The 18,038-nt window shown below is 39.3% G+C and overlaps 1 protein-coding gene and 1 non-coding gene across 8 annotated transcripts in view; both read left to right on the top strand.

The window, feature by feature from the left end:
* The window catches only part of C13H2orf88 (chromosome 13 C2orf88 homolog), a 68,869-nt gene that overhangs the window by 14,681 nt on the left and 36,150 nt on the right, over positions 1-18,038 (top strand). Inside the window, exon 1 of one of the 7 annotated variants that reach the window (XM_070475874.1) lies at positions 16,307-16,648. The exons of 3 other annotated variants lie outside the window; for them this stretch is intronic. The gene's annotated coding sequence lies outside the window, so the exon portion shown is untranslated. Of the gene's footprint in view, positions 1-16,306; positions 16,668-16,692; positions 16,936-17,000; positions 17,095-18,038 lie in introns of those variants that run through there. 3 more of the 7 variants (XM_070475872.1, XM_070475873.1, XM_070475875.1) reach the window with 3 other exon arrangements.
* On the top strand, positions 4,452-4,558 carry LOC139038134 (U6 spliceosomal RNA). The gene has a single exon (XR_011491077.1). It is a non-coding gene; the product is annotated as a U6 spliceosomal RNA (small nuclear RNA).

Here is an 18,038-nt window from a genome sequence, read left to right as displayed (position 1 = left end):
ATTCTTTTTTATGACTGAGTATTATTCCATTGTGTATGTGTACCACATCTTCTTATCCATTCTTCTGTCATTGAACATTTAGATTGTTTTCATGTCTTGGCTATTGTAAATAGTGCTGCAGAGAACTTTGGGGTTTATGTATGTTTTTGAATTATGGTTTTCTCCAGGTATAGGCCTAGGAGTGGAATCACTGAACCATATGGTAGTTCTACTTTTGAGTTTTTTATGAACCTCCATACTGTTTTCCATAGCAGCTGCACCAGTTTACATTCATACCAACAATGCACAAGGGTTCTTTTTTCTCCACATCCTCCCAAGTTAAGTTTCATATCCTTTGTATTAGAAAGATTCTCCCCTGGGTTCTGGGTATTTCCTAAGCCCTGAATATTTCATCTTTTGTTGTTATTGAAAGGGAGTCTATTTACATTATTTCTGTCATTGTTATTTTAATAGATTAATTTCTGTATAATAATCATTTTATATCAGACTACTTTGATTTCTCTTTAGTTGTCAGTTTCATTCGCTGTCTCTTGGACTTTTTCAGGTGTATGATCATACCATCTGCAAAATGGAGATAATTTAATTTTTTTCCAATTTCTGTACCTTTAACTTCCTATAGTTTTGGAGGTATTAGGCAATTAATTAGACAGTGTGAAGTAGTAGTGATTGTTGTAGAAGTTTGATAGTTTGATAATGAGTTTGTCTAATTTCTGACTTTAAGAGAAATATCTTTGGCCTTTCTCCATTAGGAAATACGTTTGCCTTAGGGCTTAGATACAATATGTCCAATCATAAAAGTGAAGTTTTCATCAACTCTTATTCTGAGTGCTTTTTTTGGAAATCAAGAGTAGATTTATTTTCAGCAAATTTATTTTCTGTGCCTATGTGCATACATGCTAAGTCGCTTCAGTCGTGTCCAAGTCTTCGCCACCCCATGGACTGGTGCCTGCAAGGCTCCTCTGTCCATGGAATTCTCCAAGCAAGAATACTGGAGTGGGCTTCCATGCTCTCCTCCAGGGGATCTTCCCTCCTATGATTATATACAAATGTAATTTTCCATTTTATTAATATGCTAAAATACAGGACTAAATGTTGTACTATTGAACAATTCAGACGTTCTTGTACAGGAGGGGGGGAGGAACCTGAGTTGATTATGACAGATATTCCCTTACTGTGCTGTTTACTAATATTTTACTGTCTTTTTGAAGCGATATTCATAAATATAATTCATCTTTTTTCATTCTATCAGTTTTAGTATCAGTGATTTATGAGATAATTTTGAAGTTTTCATTATTCTGAGAACTGAGACATTTTTCTGAGATCTGAGACAGTTTAAATAATGTTAGACTTACCTATTCTCTAAAGATTTCTCTGTGAAACTAGGAAATAGTACTTGTGGAAGGGTGGAGTAGATATATGCAATACATATAACCAGCAATTAAGCTAGTTTGCAACCACTTCTTTCAGATTTCCCTCCATTCCAATACACAACTTTAGTATCCGACAGTGCTTTACCGTGATACTCTTAACTGTACTTTAGCTACGACAGCCTAATTTGTAAGTTCCAATAGAAATCAAGTTCAGTGGAATTCCTAAACCTGCTGGGGTAAGTTTTGGTTGAATACTTTTTCCTTGGAATTTATCTATTTCTTTATTTATTTTTCACACAGTTGTACAAAATAGTTCTATAATCCCTTTTGTTTTTGTGATTATTTCCATTTTTTTGTATCTTATTTTTTGACTGTTTGATATTTTTGGATTGGTAGGTAAATTAAAGTATCCTGTTTGTGGTGTATTTCTGTTTCTCTGTGTATAGTCTATGGGTTTTTACTTCATGAAAGTTAGTTAGTGCTAAGTCACTTATTTGGTACCTAGGTATTCATTTCTTATATTCTTTTTGAATTCTTACCCTTAGCATTAAAAAAAAAAAGTCTTTTAAAATTGCTTTTTGATTTCAGTTCTGCATTCACTGATACCAAAATCACTGCCATGCTTTCTTCTTGTTAGTATTTCTTCATCCTTTTATTCTTCTCTTTACTGACTTGCATCCACCCAGTTGTGGATGGGACTGGTGATAGAAACAAGGCCAGATGCTGTAAAGAGCAATAGTGCATAGGAACCTGGAATGTTAGGTCCATGAATCAAGGCAAATTGGAAGTGGTCAAACAGGAGATGACAAGAGTGAACACTGACCTTCTAGGAATGAGTGAACTAACATGGACTAGAATGGGTGAATTTAACTCAGATGACCATTATATCTACTACTATGGGCAGGAATCCCTTAGAAGAAATGGAGGAGCCATCATAGTCAAGAAAAGTCCGAAATGCAGTACCTGGATGCAATCTCAAAAATGACAGAATGATCTCTATTCGTTTCCAAGGCAAACCATTCAATATCACGGTAATTCAAGTCTATGTCTCAACCAGTAATGCTGAAGAAGCTGTACAGTTCTATGAAGACCTACAAGACCATCTAGAACTAACACCCAAAAAAGATGTCCTTTTCATTACCGGGGACTGGAATGCAAAATTAGGAAGTCAAGGAACGCCTGGAGAAATGGGCAAATTTGGTCTTGGAGTACAGAATGAAGTGGGGCAAAGGCTAATAGAATTCTGCCAAGAGAACACACTGGTCATAGCAAACACCCTCTTCCAACAACACAAGAGAAGACTCTACACATGGACATCACCAGATGGTCAACACCAAAATCAGATTGATTATATCCTTTGCAGCCAAAGATGGAGACACTCTATACAGTCAGCAAAAACAAGACCAGGAGCTGACTGTGGCTCAGATCATGAACTCCTTGTTGCCAGATTAAGACTGAAATTGAACAAACTGGAGAAAACCACTAGACCATTCAGGTATGACCTAAATCAAATCCCTTATGACTATACAGTGGAAGTGAGAAATAGATTTAAGGGACTAGATCTGATAGACAAACTGCCTGATGAACTATGGATGGAGGTTCATGACACTGTACAGGAGATAGGAATCAAGACCATCCCCAAGAATGAGAAATGCAAAAAAGCAAAATGGCTGTCTGAGGAGGCCTTACCAATAGCTGTAAAAAGAAAGGAAGCAAAAAGCAAAGGAGAAAAGGAAAGATATTCCCATTTGAATGCAGAGTTCCACAGAATAGCAAGGAGAGATAAGAAAGCCTTCCTCAGGGATCAATGCAAATGAATAGAGGAAAACAACAGAATGGGAAAGACTAGAGATCTTCTCAAGAAAATTAGAGATACCAAGGGAACATTTCATGCAAAAATGGGCTCAGTAGAGGACAGAAATGGTGGGATCTAACAGAAGCAGAAGATATTAAGAAGAGGTAGAAAAGATACACAGAAGAACTGTACAAAAAAGATCTTTATGACCCAGATAATCATGATGGTATGATCACTCACCTAGAGCCAGACATCCTGGAATGTGAAGTCAAGTGGCCTTAAGAAGCATCACTATGAACAAAGCTAGTGGAAGTTATGGAACTCCAGTTGAGTTATTTCAAATCCTGAAAGATGATGCTGTGAAAGTGCTGCACACAATATGTCAGCAAATTTGGAAAACTCACCAGTGGCCACAGGAATGGAAAGGGTGAGTTTTCATTCCAGTTCCAAAGAAAGGCAATTCCAAACAATTCTCAAACTACTGCACAATTGCACTCATCTCACACGCTAGTAAAGTAGTGCTCAAAATTCTCCAAATCAGACTTCAGCAATACATGAACTGTGAACTTCCAGATGTTCAAGATGGTTTTAGAAAAGGCAGAGGAACCAGAGATCAAATTGCCAACACCTTCTGGATCATCAAAAAAGCAAGAGAATTCCAGAAAAACATCTATTTCTGCTTTATTGACTATGCCAAAGCCTTTGACTGTGTGTATCTCAATCAACTGTGGAAATTTCTGAAAGAGATGGGACCACCTGACCTACCTCTTGAGAAACCTGTATGCAGGTCAGCAAGCAACAGTTAGAACTAGACATGGAACAACAGACTGGTTCCAAATAGGAAAAGGAGTACATCAAGGCTGTATATTATCACCCTGTTTATTTAACTTATATGCAGAGTACACCATGAGAAATGCTGGGCTGGAAGAAGCACAAGCTGGAATCAAGAGTGCTGGGAGAAATATCAATAATCTCATATATGCAGATGACACCACCCTTATGGCAGAAAGTGAAGAAGAACTAAAGAGCCTCTTGATGAAAGTGAAAAAGGAGATGGAAAAAGTTGGCATAAAGCTCAACGTTCAGAAAACTAAGGTCATGGCATCTGGTCCCATCACTTCATGACAAATAGATAGGGAAACAGTGTAAACAGTGGCTGACTTTATTTTTCTGGGCTCCAAAATCACTGCAGATGGTGACTGCAGCCATGAAATTAAAAGATGCTTACTCCTTGGAAGGAAAGTTTTGACCAACCTAGACAGCATATTAAAAGCAGAGACATTACTATGCTCGCTTCAGCAGCACATATACTAAAATTGGAATGATACAGAGAAGATTAGCATGGCCCCTGCGCAAGGATGACACACAAATTCGTGAAGCGTTCCATATTTTTAAGTACACTTGATTCAGTCCAGACTTTAGTGTATTTTAAATTTTTCATAGTTTATAAAATAAAGTTATAAGTAAAACAAAAAAATAATAAAAAGCAGAGACATTACTTTACCAACAAAGGTCCATCTAGTCAAAGCTATGATTTTTCCAGTGGTCATGTATGGATGTGAGAGTTGGACTATAAAAAAGCTTAGCACCAAAGAATTGATGCTTTTGAACTGTGGTGTTGGAGAAGACTCTTGAGAGTCCCTTGGACTGCAAGGAGATCCAACCAGTCCATCCTAAAGGAAATCAGTTCTGAATATTCATTGGAAGGACTGATGCTGAAGCTGAAACTCCAGTACTTTGACCACCTGCTGCAAAGAACTGACTCCTTTGAAAAGACCCTGATGCTGGGAAAGATTGAAGGTGGGAGAAGTAGGCATGACAGAGGATGAGATGATTGGATGGACAGGGAGGCCTAGCGTGCTGCGGTTCATGGGGTTGCAAATAGTCAGACACGACTGAGCGACTGAACTGAACTGAACTGAACTGATGTTCGTCCCATGATAGCTTTCTGTTTAAGCAGAATATTCTTCTCAACCACTCAAGGCAATAAAGTAGTTGGGAAAAAATGGAGTGAAAGTGTTTGGAAGGAAAAGAAGCCATAAATGTGGAATATATACAGCAGAGACAATTATAATTTAAACTTTATGAATCATAAAGAAGTCTTGGAAAAGAAAATACAATTGCTAATAGAGCCACAGAGGCAACACCCGAGAGAAACATGTTGGCCAGTAATCTCTCTCCCATTTAGGACTGCAGAAGTAAGGCAGGAGGGCTTTATGCCTTTTGATTCCTCCATCAGTAAAATTGGAATGATCATGTCCCCATGCTCACTTAACAAAATACCAGGGAAATAATTAAAGAGTCTTGTTTAAGGTTTATTGGTAATAAACACAACCAAACTTAAACTCTGATAGACATATCTGAGGAAGCCTATGGATTTTTCTTGCTTAAGATGTTGGGCTCATGGGAGCAGTTTCTCAGGAAACATTTTAATGAAAATTTCTTATCAATACACTGATGATAGATTTATCATTTTAAGTAGTTACCTATTTATCTAGATATTTGAGAGTAAATTTTTTTATTTCACTAGAAATAAATGAATAAAAGTTCTTATACAAGCAAATACCATTAGAAGGTAAGCAGAAGAGTGCATTATAATAAATGTGAGCAAGACTGTCCCAATGTTGAAACAGATTACTGTATCATGTTGAGATAGACATCATCCAACTGCTGTGTTTTTTGACTTTAGGATTTGGTTTCTGTTAGGTCACCCAGGGGATATCAAGTTCTACAAAGTTTTGTCTTGCCCTGTGATTTACAAATCTGAGATCTTAACTTGGAATTCACAGTTTTCTCTGGTGTATTTATAACTTTGGTTTTCCTCTATTTGACACATCTTAAGTTCCCATTAGGTACTAGGTACTCAGCTAGGAATTGGGCATGCTAATGAAAAGACATCTTCTTTTTTTTTTTAACTTTTCTATTGGAGTACAGTCAATTAACAATACAGTGTTAATTTCAGATGTACAGCAAATTAAGTCAGTTATACATATAAATGTTTCTATTTTTCAAATTATTTTCCCAATTAGGTTTTTATATTGAGCAGAGTTACCTGTGCTATATGGCACGTCCTTGTTGGTATCTCTTTTATATACAGCAGTGTGTACATGTCCATCTCAAACTTGCTAACTAAAACATTACTTCTGTCATTTAAGTGAGAATACATAAATGCAAACTGTTCATTACAACTAAGTATATCTTATTAGGGACACATATATAAAATGTAATGGGAGGATAGGGAAAAGTGCTCCTAAATCAGTCATGTAGATTATGACTAGTTCCTTGGCCACTAGGTCTGGATCCTTGGTTTCCCATTTTCAGAAAGAATATATAGGAATTTTAACAAATCATATTTACCAAGTTCCAGTATGTGTGTGTATATATTTTTTAAACCAATGATTCTTAGGATTAGGATTACATCTTGTAAATCTTTTTCAGCCATCATTTAGAAAACATAGCATGAGAGGTCTTGAAAAAACAAGACTCTAACATCTATGGAGGAACCATTCAGTTGGGCTCACAACTATTGAAGGAGACTGGTAATAGTTTAGTGAACCTGATAACTTCAGGTTATTTTTTCCTGCATAAAAACCCTGAAGTTATCTGATTCACTTGGCCACAGTTAGTAGCCAAGATGTTAACTGATGATTTATAGTGAAGTAACAATTTTTTTTTCTCTTTGCAAGATATTTACTTTAAAAACTTAGTTCTGAATTTCAACAGGGAGACGAATCTTTGTTCCAGAATCATAAGAGCATGCCTTTTAAAAATAAAATTGAATCTAATTTATGCCTAATGTTGGAATTCTGGTACTTGAAAGAAAAGAACTTAAGGATTAAATTTATTATAAATTTTAACAATTCTTGAAGTAGTAATTATTTTATTTAAGTACTTCCAATTACTATATTTAATTAGATATTTCTGAGCAGATGTTTTTGGTTCTCAGCTAGGTTGATTTTTTATAATGTACAATAGAATGAAAAGATTTTCATAGGCTAAAAAGATAATAAAACTTATATTCATTGAGTGCACACTAATTACCAGATGTGGTTCTAATAGTGATGAGCATTTCTAATTTTGGAGCTACCATAAATAATGATGCTGTAAATATTCTTGTCTCTTGGTGCACATGCACATAAATTTTTATTATGAATGTGATTTTCATATCTTATGACAGGAAAATATTTAGCTCTATTTAGCACCAAACATCTTTCAAAATGATTGTCCCAATTTTCTTCCCATTTGTAGCATATGAGAGTTCCAGTTGTACATTATCCTAACCAACATTTGGGGTTCTCCCAAGTCTGATGGGTGTCTAGTCGTATCTTATTTTGATCTTAATTTGCATTTCATAGTGACTAGTAATGATGAGCATATTTGCATATATTTATTAATCCTCTTTTGTAAAATGCCCACTTGGATATCCTCTTCTGTAAATTCCCCATTAAAATTTTTAGCATTTTAAAAATTGTGTTATCTTTTTCTTGCAGAAGTTACTTTTATTTTATATGTGAGTCCTTTTTAAGATATCTTTATTGCAATTATCTTTTCCAAGATATGTTTCATATATTCATTCTTAGTATCATTTCATGAAAAGAAGGTCTTTCTTTTCATTTAATATTATTACTTAGTCTTATTTATGGATATCCTTTTTGTGTTCTGTTTAAAAAATATTTGCCTATGCAGGGTTATGAAAAAAATTGGAATATTGGCAGGTTTTATTAAATACTTTGATGTCATTTCTATTGTCTTTTAGCTTTCATCAATTCTATTCAAAGGCAGTTGTAAATACTATTGATCTTTTGAGAATAATTTATAATATCTCTCTTACTCTGCTATTCTGAGATCTTCTGTTTGTTTTTCAGCAGTTTTACTAATAGGTGCTTAGATGTGATTTTATTGGACTTTATCTAGCTTGGTATTCATCAGTTCAGTTCAGTTCAGTCGCTCAGTCGTGTCGGACTCTTTGCGACCTCATGAACCGCAGCACGCCAGGCCTCTCTATCCATCACCAATTCTTGGAGTTCACCCAAACCCATGTCCATTGAGTCAGTGATGCCATCTAACCGTCTCATCCTCTGTCATCCTCTTCTCCTCCTGCCCCAAATCCCTCCCAGCATCACGGTCTTTTCCAATGAGTCAACTCTGAGCATCAGGTGTTCAAAGTATTGGAGTTTCAGCATCAACATCAGTCCTTTCCAATGAACACCCAGGACTGATCTCCTTTAGGACGGACAGGTTGGATCTCCTTGTAGTCCAAGGGACTCTCAAGAGTCTTCTCCAACACCACAGTTCAAAAGCATCATTTCTTCTGCACTCAGCTTTCTTTATAGCCCAACTCTCACACCCATACATGACCAGTGAAAAAAACATTGCTTTGACTAGATAGACTTTGTTGGCAAAGTAATGTCTCTGCTTTTTAATATGCTGTCTAGGTTGGTCATAACTTTCCTTCCAAGGAGTAAGCGTCTTAATTTCATGGCTGTAATCACCATCTGCAGTGATTTTGGAGCCCAGAAAAATAAAGTCTGACGCTGTTTCCACTGTTTCCCCATCTATTTCCCATGAGGTGATGGGACCAGATGCCATGATCTTAGTTTTCTGAATGTTGAGCTTTAAGCCAAATTTTTCACCTCCTCTTTCACTTCCATCAAAGGCTTTTTAGTTCCTCTTCTCTTTCTGCCATAAGGGTGGTGTCATCTGCATATATGAGGTTATTGATATTTCTCCTGGCAATCTTGATTCCAGCTTGTGCTTCCTCCAGCCCAGCATTTCTCATGATGTATTCTGCATATAAGTTAAATAAGCAGGGTGACAATATACAGCCTTGACGTACTCCTTTTCCTGTTGGGAACCAGTCTGTTGTTCCATGTCCAGTTCTAACTCTTACTTCCTGACCTGAATACAGGTTTCTCAAGAGGCAGGTCAGGTGTTCTGGTATACCCATCTCTTTCAGAATTTTCCACATTTTGTTGTGATCCACACAGTCAAAGGCTTTGGCATAGTCAATAAAGCAGAAATACGTGTTTTTCTGGAACTGTCTTGCTTTATGGATGATCCAGCGGATGTTGGAAATTTGATCTCTGGTTCCTCTGCCTTTTCTAAAACCAGCTTGAACATCTGGAAGTTCATGGTTCATGTATTGCTGAAGCCTGCCTTGGAGAATTTTAAGCATTACTTTAGTAGCATGTGAGATGAGTACAATTATGCGGTATTCATGGAGGATCTTGAATCTGTGGCTTGATGTTTTTCATCAGTTTTGGAAAATCCTCTATTATCTATTCAGATATCACTTATGCCCTATTCTCTATATCTTCTCCTGGAACTCTTAATTTCACCTATAATACATATTTTCCTCTCAGAAGTCTGTTACATTTTTCATCTTTTTAAGATCTGAAGATTTAGTCTGGATATTTTTTGTGGTCCAGTCTTTCTCTTCATTACTCCTCTTATTGTCGTGGTCTAGTTGCTAAGTTGTATCTCTTTTGCAACCCCACAGACTAGACCCCACCAGGCTCCTCTGTCCATGGGATTTCCCATGGAGTAGGTTGCCATTCCCTTCTCCAAGGGATCTTCCTGGACCAGGGATCAAACCCACATCTCTTGCATTGGCAGGCAGACTCTTTATTATTGAGCTCCCAGGGAAGCCATTTCTCTTATTATTTGTATCTAATCTGCATTCAGTCTATCTGAGTTCTTAATTTTAGTTATTGCCTTTTTCAGTTCTAAAGCTTCTATATGATTTAAAACAAAGATTTTGTGTGGGTTTCTATTTTTTACCTTATTCAGTTCAGTTCAGTTCAGTCACTCAGTAGTGTCTAACTTTTTGCAACCCCATGAACTGCAGCACGCCAGGTCTCCCTATCCATCACCAACTCCCAGAAGTTACTCAAACTCATGTCCATCGAGTTGGTGATGCCATCCAACCATCTCATCCTCTGTAGTCCCCTCCTCTTGCACCCAATCCCTCCCAGCATCTGGGTCTTTTCCAATCAGTCAGCTCTTTGCATGAGGTGGCCAAAGTACTGGAGTTTCAGCTTCAGCATCAGTCCTTCCAATGAACACCCAGGACTGATCTCCTTTAGGATGGACTGGTTGGATCTCCTTGCAGTCCAAGGGACTCTCAAGAGTCTTCTCCAACACCACAGTTCAAAAGCATCAATTCTTCGGCGCTCAGCTTTCTTCACAGTCCAACTCTCACATCCATACATGACTACTGGAAAAACCATAGCCTTGACTAGATGGACCTTTGTTGGCAAAGTAATGTCTCTGCTTTTTAATATGCTGTCTATGTTGGTCATAAATTTCCTTCCAAGGAGTAAGCATCTTTTAATTTCATGGCTGCAATCACCATCTGCAGTGATTTTGGAGCCCAGAAAAATAAAGTCAGCTACTGTTTCCACTGTCTCCCCATCTATTTCCTATGAAATGATGGGACCAGATGCCATGATCTTAGTTTTCTGAATGTTGAACTTTAAGCCAACTTTTTCACTCTCCTCTTTCACTTTCATCAAGAGGCTTTTTAGTTCCTTTTTACCTTATTAACCATAGTTATTTTATAATCCGTGTCTGGAACTCTTGTAGATCTACTTATTTTTCCCATTTTTCTCTTAGTCTTTGGCCTTTGTCTTCAGAATATGTGTGGCAGTAATTAATTGAATCTCAGACATTGTGATTTGAAAATTTTAGGAGTAATTTGAGACTCTGGGTGGTGTTTTGCAGTCTGCTAGACTAGGAAAGACCTACATAATGTATTGAGCCAATGAAGACTAGGTTTAGTCTTTGTGAGAGCTGATTTACTTTCACTTTATTTATGATATATTCTTGCTATTCCTGTAATGTATCACTTCAGCAGTTCCAACTCTCAAACTCTGTGAAATGAATGAAAGCTTCTCAGCCTCTTGGCTGTTGTTTACAAATTGGCAAAGGCCTCAAGTGGACATGCTGCACAAAACATCAGGTTCACTTTTTAGCATCTATATTCAAATAAGGGTCTTGGTTCCTTGAGTCTTGACTGCCCTGATAGTTTTTGGATGCTTCTAGTCAATTTTTTAAGATTTTGTCCAAATTTTATACTTATTTCATGGGGAAAGTTGCTATAATATAAATTAGTCTGCTATAATTGGAAGTAGAAGTAGCTTGTTGTTATTTGCTCAAGAAGTATTAATATTTTTAGTACCTACTGAATCCCAGGTACTATTATCCTGCTGCTGCTGCTGCTGCTGCTAAGTCGCTTCAGTCATGTCCAACTCTGTGCAACCCCATAGACGGCAGCCCACCAGGCTCCCCCGTCCCTGGGATTCTCCAGGCAAGAACACTGGAGTGGGTTGCCATTTCCTTCTCCAATGCATGAAAATGAAAAGTGAAAGCAAAGTCGCTCAGTCATGTCCAACTCTTAGAGACACCATGGACTGCAGCCTTTCGGGCTCCCCTGTCCATGGGATTTTCCAGGCAAGAGTATTGGAGTGGGTTGCCATTGCCTTCTCCTAGGCACTGGTAAATAATGGGGGTTTTCTTGTTTTCTAAATTATTTATTTTGACCGCGCTGGGTCTTTCTTGCTGTACATGGGCTGTCTCCAGTCATGGCTAGTAGGGTGGTATGCAGGCTTCTCGTCGTGGTGGCTTCTCTTGTTTGAGAGCACAGGGTCCAGGGACGCAGGCTCAGTAGTTGTGGCACATGGGCTTAGCTGCTCTGTGTCATGTGGATCTTCCTGGGCCAGGGATGAAATATGTGTCCCTTGAGTTGGCAGGCAGATTCTTTTCCACTGTACCACCAGGGCAGTCCAATAATATTTAAATGCTATTAAAAGTTACTCTTTTCATGGATCTCAAATTCTAGAGAAGGCAGATAAAATAAAAACAAATAAGGTAATTTCAAGTAGTGATAAAGGCTATGAAGGAAATAAACAGTGTAATGTATAAAAAAGTAGCTGGTTATAGAGAGAAGGCTGCTTTAAGAGACAGTCATGAAAGTCATCTCCAAAGAGGGGACACTTAAATGAGACATGCAAGATGTGAAGGAGACAGCCAAGTGAGAAAGTAGGAAAAATAGAGGAAATGGGAAGTATGAGGGGCCCTGAAGTGCACAGGTAAGTGTGGCTAGGACTTAGTGAGAAAAGGAACCACCTGTTCAAGGTAAAATTGAAGAGGAGGTAATCTAGGTAACAGCTAGCAAACTGTATATAATAAGAGGAGGGATAATACAAGTAGGAAAACTGAAAATGACTCCTAAGTTTGATTTTATTAATAGCCACTAGTTACCATTTACTGAGTTGGAGAAGACCAGAGGAGGAACTTATTTGGAGGATAGGTGTCAAGAGTGCTGCTTTTGACATGTTAAATTTGAGGTGCCTGTTAGGCCTCCAAGGCAAGACACATAAATTTGGGATACTGGCAGAAGGATGATATGAAAGCAGTGCAAATGGATAAGCTCCTCTGAAGAAATACTGCAGAGAAAGCAGAGAACCTACACCAGACCCTGGGTGACAAGAGTATTTAGATTAATCAGAAGACTAGGAGCAGTTAGAGACTCAGGGAGGAAATCAGCATCATATAATAGTGTTTCAGTTCTCATAAATCACTAAAAATTAAGGCCTAAGAAATGTCCCTTGAATTTTATGATGCAGGAAACATTGGTGACTGGCAGGAACAGGCATCTTAAGAGTGACTGGAAGAGAAGCCAGGCTGGAGTATGTTGAAGAGCAAATGGGGCCTCCAATTCTAGCAAAAGGAGGACTGAACTGATACATGACTCATTACTCTCTAAACACATAGCCATGCTCAATTCAAATAACAAATTGAAATGTAGAGTGTCCTCACAAGAAAGGAACAGAAATTACCTGGTACCTCCCTCCAGAGAAGCAACTGAAATCTAGAGTTGTATGCATAGCAGCTGACATCAAGAAGGTGTGGGCATAAGTGGAGCAAGAAGGATAGGGTCATCTCAGCCAGAAAGAGACCCTAAAGCTTAGTAGCTTAGGCTGTAATTCACTCATAGTAATAGCAGGACTGGTCTTGGTCTTATGCACTGGAGGAAATGTGAGCTGAGATCCATGCATAAAACTGAGATAATGCAGTTGTTGTACAGATGTTCTGTTGTACTTTACCCTAGGTAGATTCACTCTTTTCTGGTCTCTTTAGACTTGTAGAGTCAATCTCAGTTGTTAGATCAGGCTGGAATCAGATTAGGAATCTGTGATGTTGACTGTAGATAATGTGTATTGCACTTCCTTATCCATAAAGACTGAGTAATCCTAGATCTAAATAAGTAGTAATGTCCCAGAAATTGACCTCTTTCTGGAAATGAGCTAGGCATTCTCCTGGGAAATAACTGATGGGCTCCCAGTAACCGCTTTTAATTGGAAGCTAATCCTTTAATTCGAGATGATCAATGTAGCTCAATTGCAAGTAATACATTAGGTGGAGGAGGGGTCATAGGAGGAACTCTGGGAAGCCAATGAAATTATTTGAAGCATTTGGCTCCTTTGTTTTAGGTCATAGGTTATCCATAAATTGCCTCTTGCACCAATAATTCTAATTCTCTATTACAACATGTAAATAAAAAAATTTTTTAAGGTAAACAGTGAAAATACTGTCCAAAATATTTTACTGAAGGTCAAGCAAGGCCTGATAGAGAAGCTAAAACTGTACTAGCTAAAATTTTATTAAAACTAGTAGCTAATTCCTAAACAAGGACCCTGTAACATGATCATGGTTTCTTAGAGGTGGCCTAAAACTATTCAACTTTTCTTTTCAAACTGTAAATTGTCTTACTGGGTTTTTTTCTGACTCCAAATGCAATCAGTGTTCATTACAAAAAGGTTAAGTTCTCAAAACAAAAGCCTTTCTCAAATTTCAGTAATTTCAGTCTCAGCTAATAACTGCCTTATTTTTACTGATCAAACTGAGTGATTTCTTCAACTCCACTCTAGAAATATGTACGTGGTAGATACTTTTTATTGCCTGAGCAAATTTCTTATTATTGAAATACTTAAAATCCAGTGTATACTTAAGTAATACTTAAACTCCAGTACGCTTTAAGTGTTTCAGATCTTGGTAGTTCAGATCTTGGCAAGAATAACCACAGATAAAGTTTATGAATGGAACATAACAAAGCATCTTCTATGAGTATTTTTTCATTCTCAGGCATTATAGTAGGCCAGGTATTTTTCCATCTGGATTTCTGCAGAATGATTTGCTTGTGCCACAAATCTCTACCTAATTACTTAGAGTTGCCAAATTAACCCTAAATCTATTCTAGTCGAGGACAATTTTTATTACATCACTTTACAATTTAAGAACTTTCAGTGGCTGATTTATTTCTCTAAACAAAACGAATCACTGTTTCTCTTGGATTCATTCTCTTCCCATTCATATGTGTTCCAGGCTCATTGACACCCCTGTGGATATAGCATCAATTACACATCTTCTTGCAATAATTAAAATTCTATGCTTGTCTCATGACCCTAATCAAAACTTACTCACTTTTCGCCGACCTCTTATGATTTACATTTTACAGTATATTCTGTCCTCTATCCACTGGTGTGTACTTACTGGCTGGTTTGCTTATAGCTCTTCTTTAGCTATTTCATGACTATTATCTCTGTGGCTGGCTTTATGGAGGTATTGTGTGCACCTTGAGCACATAGTGAACTAACACTGATCTCTCTGTGTGGAATCCAGAGGTCTCTTACGGATCACTGCAGCACAAAGTTGGTAAGCGCTTAAAGTGAGAAAAGGGAGGGCAAACAGTGACACCTTCAGTGAAGAATTAGGCCTAATAGTAGAACCTTGCATTTGATCCTAATTATTTAGCATGATGTGCCTGAAATATATAGAACTAAATACGTGTTTTATCTTAGTGTGGTCAACTGGTATACATTAGAAATTAATACTGATCAGACAAATCAATTAATATAAGTATTTAATATTCTAAAATTGTCAGAATGTGACTACTCCAATTCCATCAATATTATGCTGAAGGAAAATTGTATTCCTGAGCTACCATCTTTGTGCATAAAAGTTACTTAAGTTAATTTAAGCATTGTAATAAGTAGGAATGTTTCATTCATTTAAAGTCTAAAAAAGTCTGAACTATTTAGATTTTGTATAATTTATGCTTCTCCACCACTCCGCAATCTAGGCATATTCTTTACTATACCTCTAGAGAGCTAACCTTCATGTTAATCTACAGACTGTGAGCTGTGTAGGTGCCAGCCTTTCTTTTTCACATTTAGTTTTGCCACTGGACTCTGGGCCTCTGTCCTCACCTGTTATGTAAAGAAGTCAGGTGAAGTTATCACCAAAGTCTCTTCAAGCGTGAGTTTTGCATGACTAATCCGTTGTAAAACACAACTAAAATAATGGTTCTTCTGTAGTTCTTTTGGGGCTTTTATTGTTGCTAGGAATCACGCTGGAAAGATACAGGCATCACGGGGAATGTGCACGGAAATACCACTGGATTATGGCCATGTTTTGAGATAGAGACTTAAGCACCAAAAAGAGCTAGTAAAGGATGCTTTGTTAGTGGTGTTTTAAGGAGAAACATGCTTGGGAAATGTTGAGTATTTCTGGATAGAGAAGTACCAAATGGATGTGTCCTTTTAAATGTTTAATTACATCAAGCACTTTTGCTCTGCATACTCAGCGTGCACGCTAGTTAGGAAGGGCAGAGCCTCCAACCTAGGCTTGCGCGGTGTGAGGTTCTGAGGTCAAAGTGGGTTTGGCTGCTCAGCCTGGACCGGGGCGCCGGAACCCTTAGCTGGGAAGACCTTGATGAGGCTGCTGCGTTTGTGCACGTGGGCTCCTGTTCTCCCCACAGCCCCACAAGGGACCAACCCCTCTTCTCACCTGGGCAGAGCCCAGAGTGTTAGCAGGCCTGGTGGCTCAAATCAGGGGCCAGGGCAGTGAAGTGACTTGCTCGTTTATGTTGTCTTTGAAATTTGGGGGGTCTCATTCCTGATGGATCGGGGATAGCCGCAGTCTGGATAGTGTACAGGGGATGGGCCCGAGGGCGGTGGCCGGACCCGCTGGCCTGACGCGCTAGCCTCACGGCCCAGCTCCGCCCTTGCCCCCAGCAGCGCCTAAGGACGTGATCCCGGCTGCCCGGCCGCCCCGCCGGGAGCTGGAGTGCCGCCCGCAGAGGGCGTGCCCTGGAGCCGAGCGCGCCCCTCCGCCGCCACCTGCGGTGCCGGTCGGCCGGGTGCTGGGCGCAAACCCTTCTGGAGCGCGCGGCGGGCGCGGCGGCGGCGAGAGGAGGAGCCCCGAGCCGGGCCGAAGGACACCCCGTCCTCCAAACGCTGCCACTTGACTGAGCCGGCCGCTGGCGAGAAGGCGGCGCCACTGCCCGCACAGCTGGACCGCACTCCGCGCCGGGCCCAGCCTCAGCTGCCCGCGCCCTGACGCCCACCCGCCTCGGATGCCTGCTCCCGCCCCGCGCCAGCCAGACGCCCGAGAGGCGCGCGCCTGCCCGCGGTCCTGTCGTGTGAGTGAACTCCTGAGAGGTGGGCGACCTGTCCGTCGGCCTCTGCTCCTCCGTTTTGCCTTTTTGATTTTGAGTGACAGAAATCTGAGTTGCAGGAGGCTCTGATTCAACCGGACCTTTCTTGGCCAGCTGCCTGCTAGAGCCTCGCGTTTCCGGCTCCTAATTAAGAACTTAGCCCCCGCCCCATCCCCCTTGTTCTCAGCCCCCAAATTCAAAGCTTTGCATTAATGAATTGCAGTTTCACCTTCTTCCCTCCTTCTTACCTGAAGAGTGAAGAAGACTTTCAGGTAAAAGATTTGCCTATGAACGTTTAATTTGTATGCCAACTGTCAGGCTTGTGATCCGAATGGCATGTCAGGAGCAAAATGTGAGCTCCCGTTAGAGCTGTGGGAGGCTGAATCTGGAGGTGAATTATATTGCAAATGGGAAGTGAAGCAGAGCTGACGGTAAGATCCTCTGGCTGTTAGCGAAGGGGTCTGGGAAGCAGAGCAGAACAATTAGGCTCTCTCCTGCGTCCCGTCTGCCCGCTCCCCATCTCTTATGAAAACAGTAAACATTCTCATCAAAGACCCCATCGTTTTCGGATTGGAGATTCATGGTGTTTATCTTAGGGAATATTTTAGTTAAGAATTCAGAGGAATAAAGGATCTATTATTATTATGACAGTGTATAAATCACATCAGGATCAACAGTTGAATATACCCTGAATATTTGGATGAGGTAGTTTTCAAGTACTTGATATAGATACCATATATAAGTGGGAAATAACTAATGTTTAGGTATTCAGCAGAATAGTCTGTTAAAACCATAACTCCAGTTTTTAACTTCTTTGTTTTGCCAGCAAACAAAAATTACTTATTAGGCCCACGGTCTTACAATAAAAGGATACTTTAAGATCATTGACCAAGCTCCGGTCCATTTTAGCGCTCCCTCTGTTGCTCTCCTGACAGACTGGCCACACTTTGCAGGGAGCACTTCAGTGACAGGAAGCTACAACATTGTGAGGCATCCCTCCTTTCTGTCACTGTCAGCAAGGCCTTGTTGACACTGAGCTGACAACTGCTTCCTTGGACCAGCTTCTCATTAATCCTGCTTTTGCCAGTAGCCCTCTAGCTTGTGAAATTATATATAGAATTTTTCGGCAGAGAAGATCTAAGACTTTCATCCATCTGAAAAAGTTTGTGACCAAAAAATTGTTAAGAAATGGAAAGTCTAAACTGGTTTAGAGTAAGACTTTTGTCTCCTTTACTTGACAGCTTTGGCTTCCTCATCTGTAAAATAGGAATGATCATATACTCTGTCTACCTATAGGGTTTTTGTGAGAATTAAATTAGATAATATTCATAAAGTACTTATCATAGTTGCCTAGAAGTTAGTAAACATTTGTTAT

This window comes from Odocoileus virginianus, chromosome 13 (genome assembly GCF_023699985.2).
Source record: "Odocoileus virginianus isolate 20LAN1187 ecotype Illinois chromosome 13, Ovbor_1.2, whole genome shotgun sequence".
NCBI classification, from domain to species: domain Eukaryota; kingdom Metazoa; phylum Chordata; class Mammalia; order Artiodactyla; family Cervidae; genus Odocoileus; species Odocoileus virginianus.
Note: the sequence above shows the minus strand (reverse complement) of the source record. Positions and strands in the feature narration are given on the sequence as shown.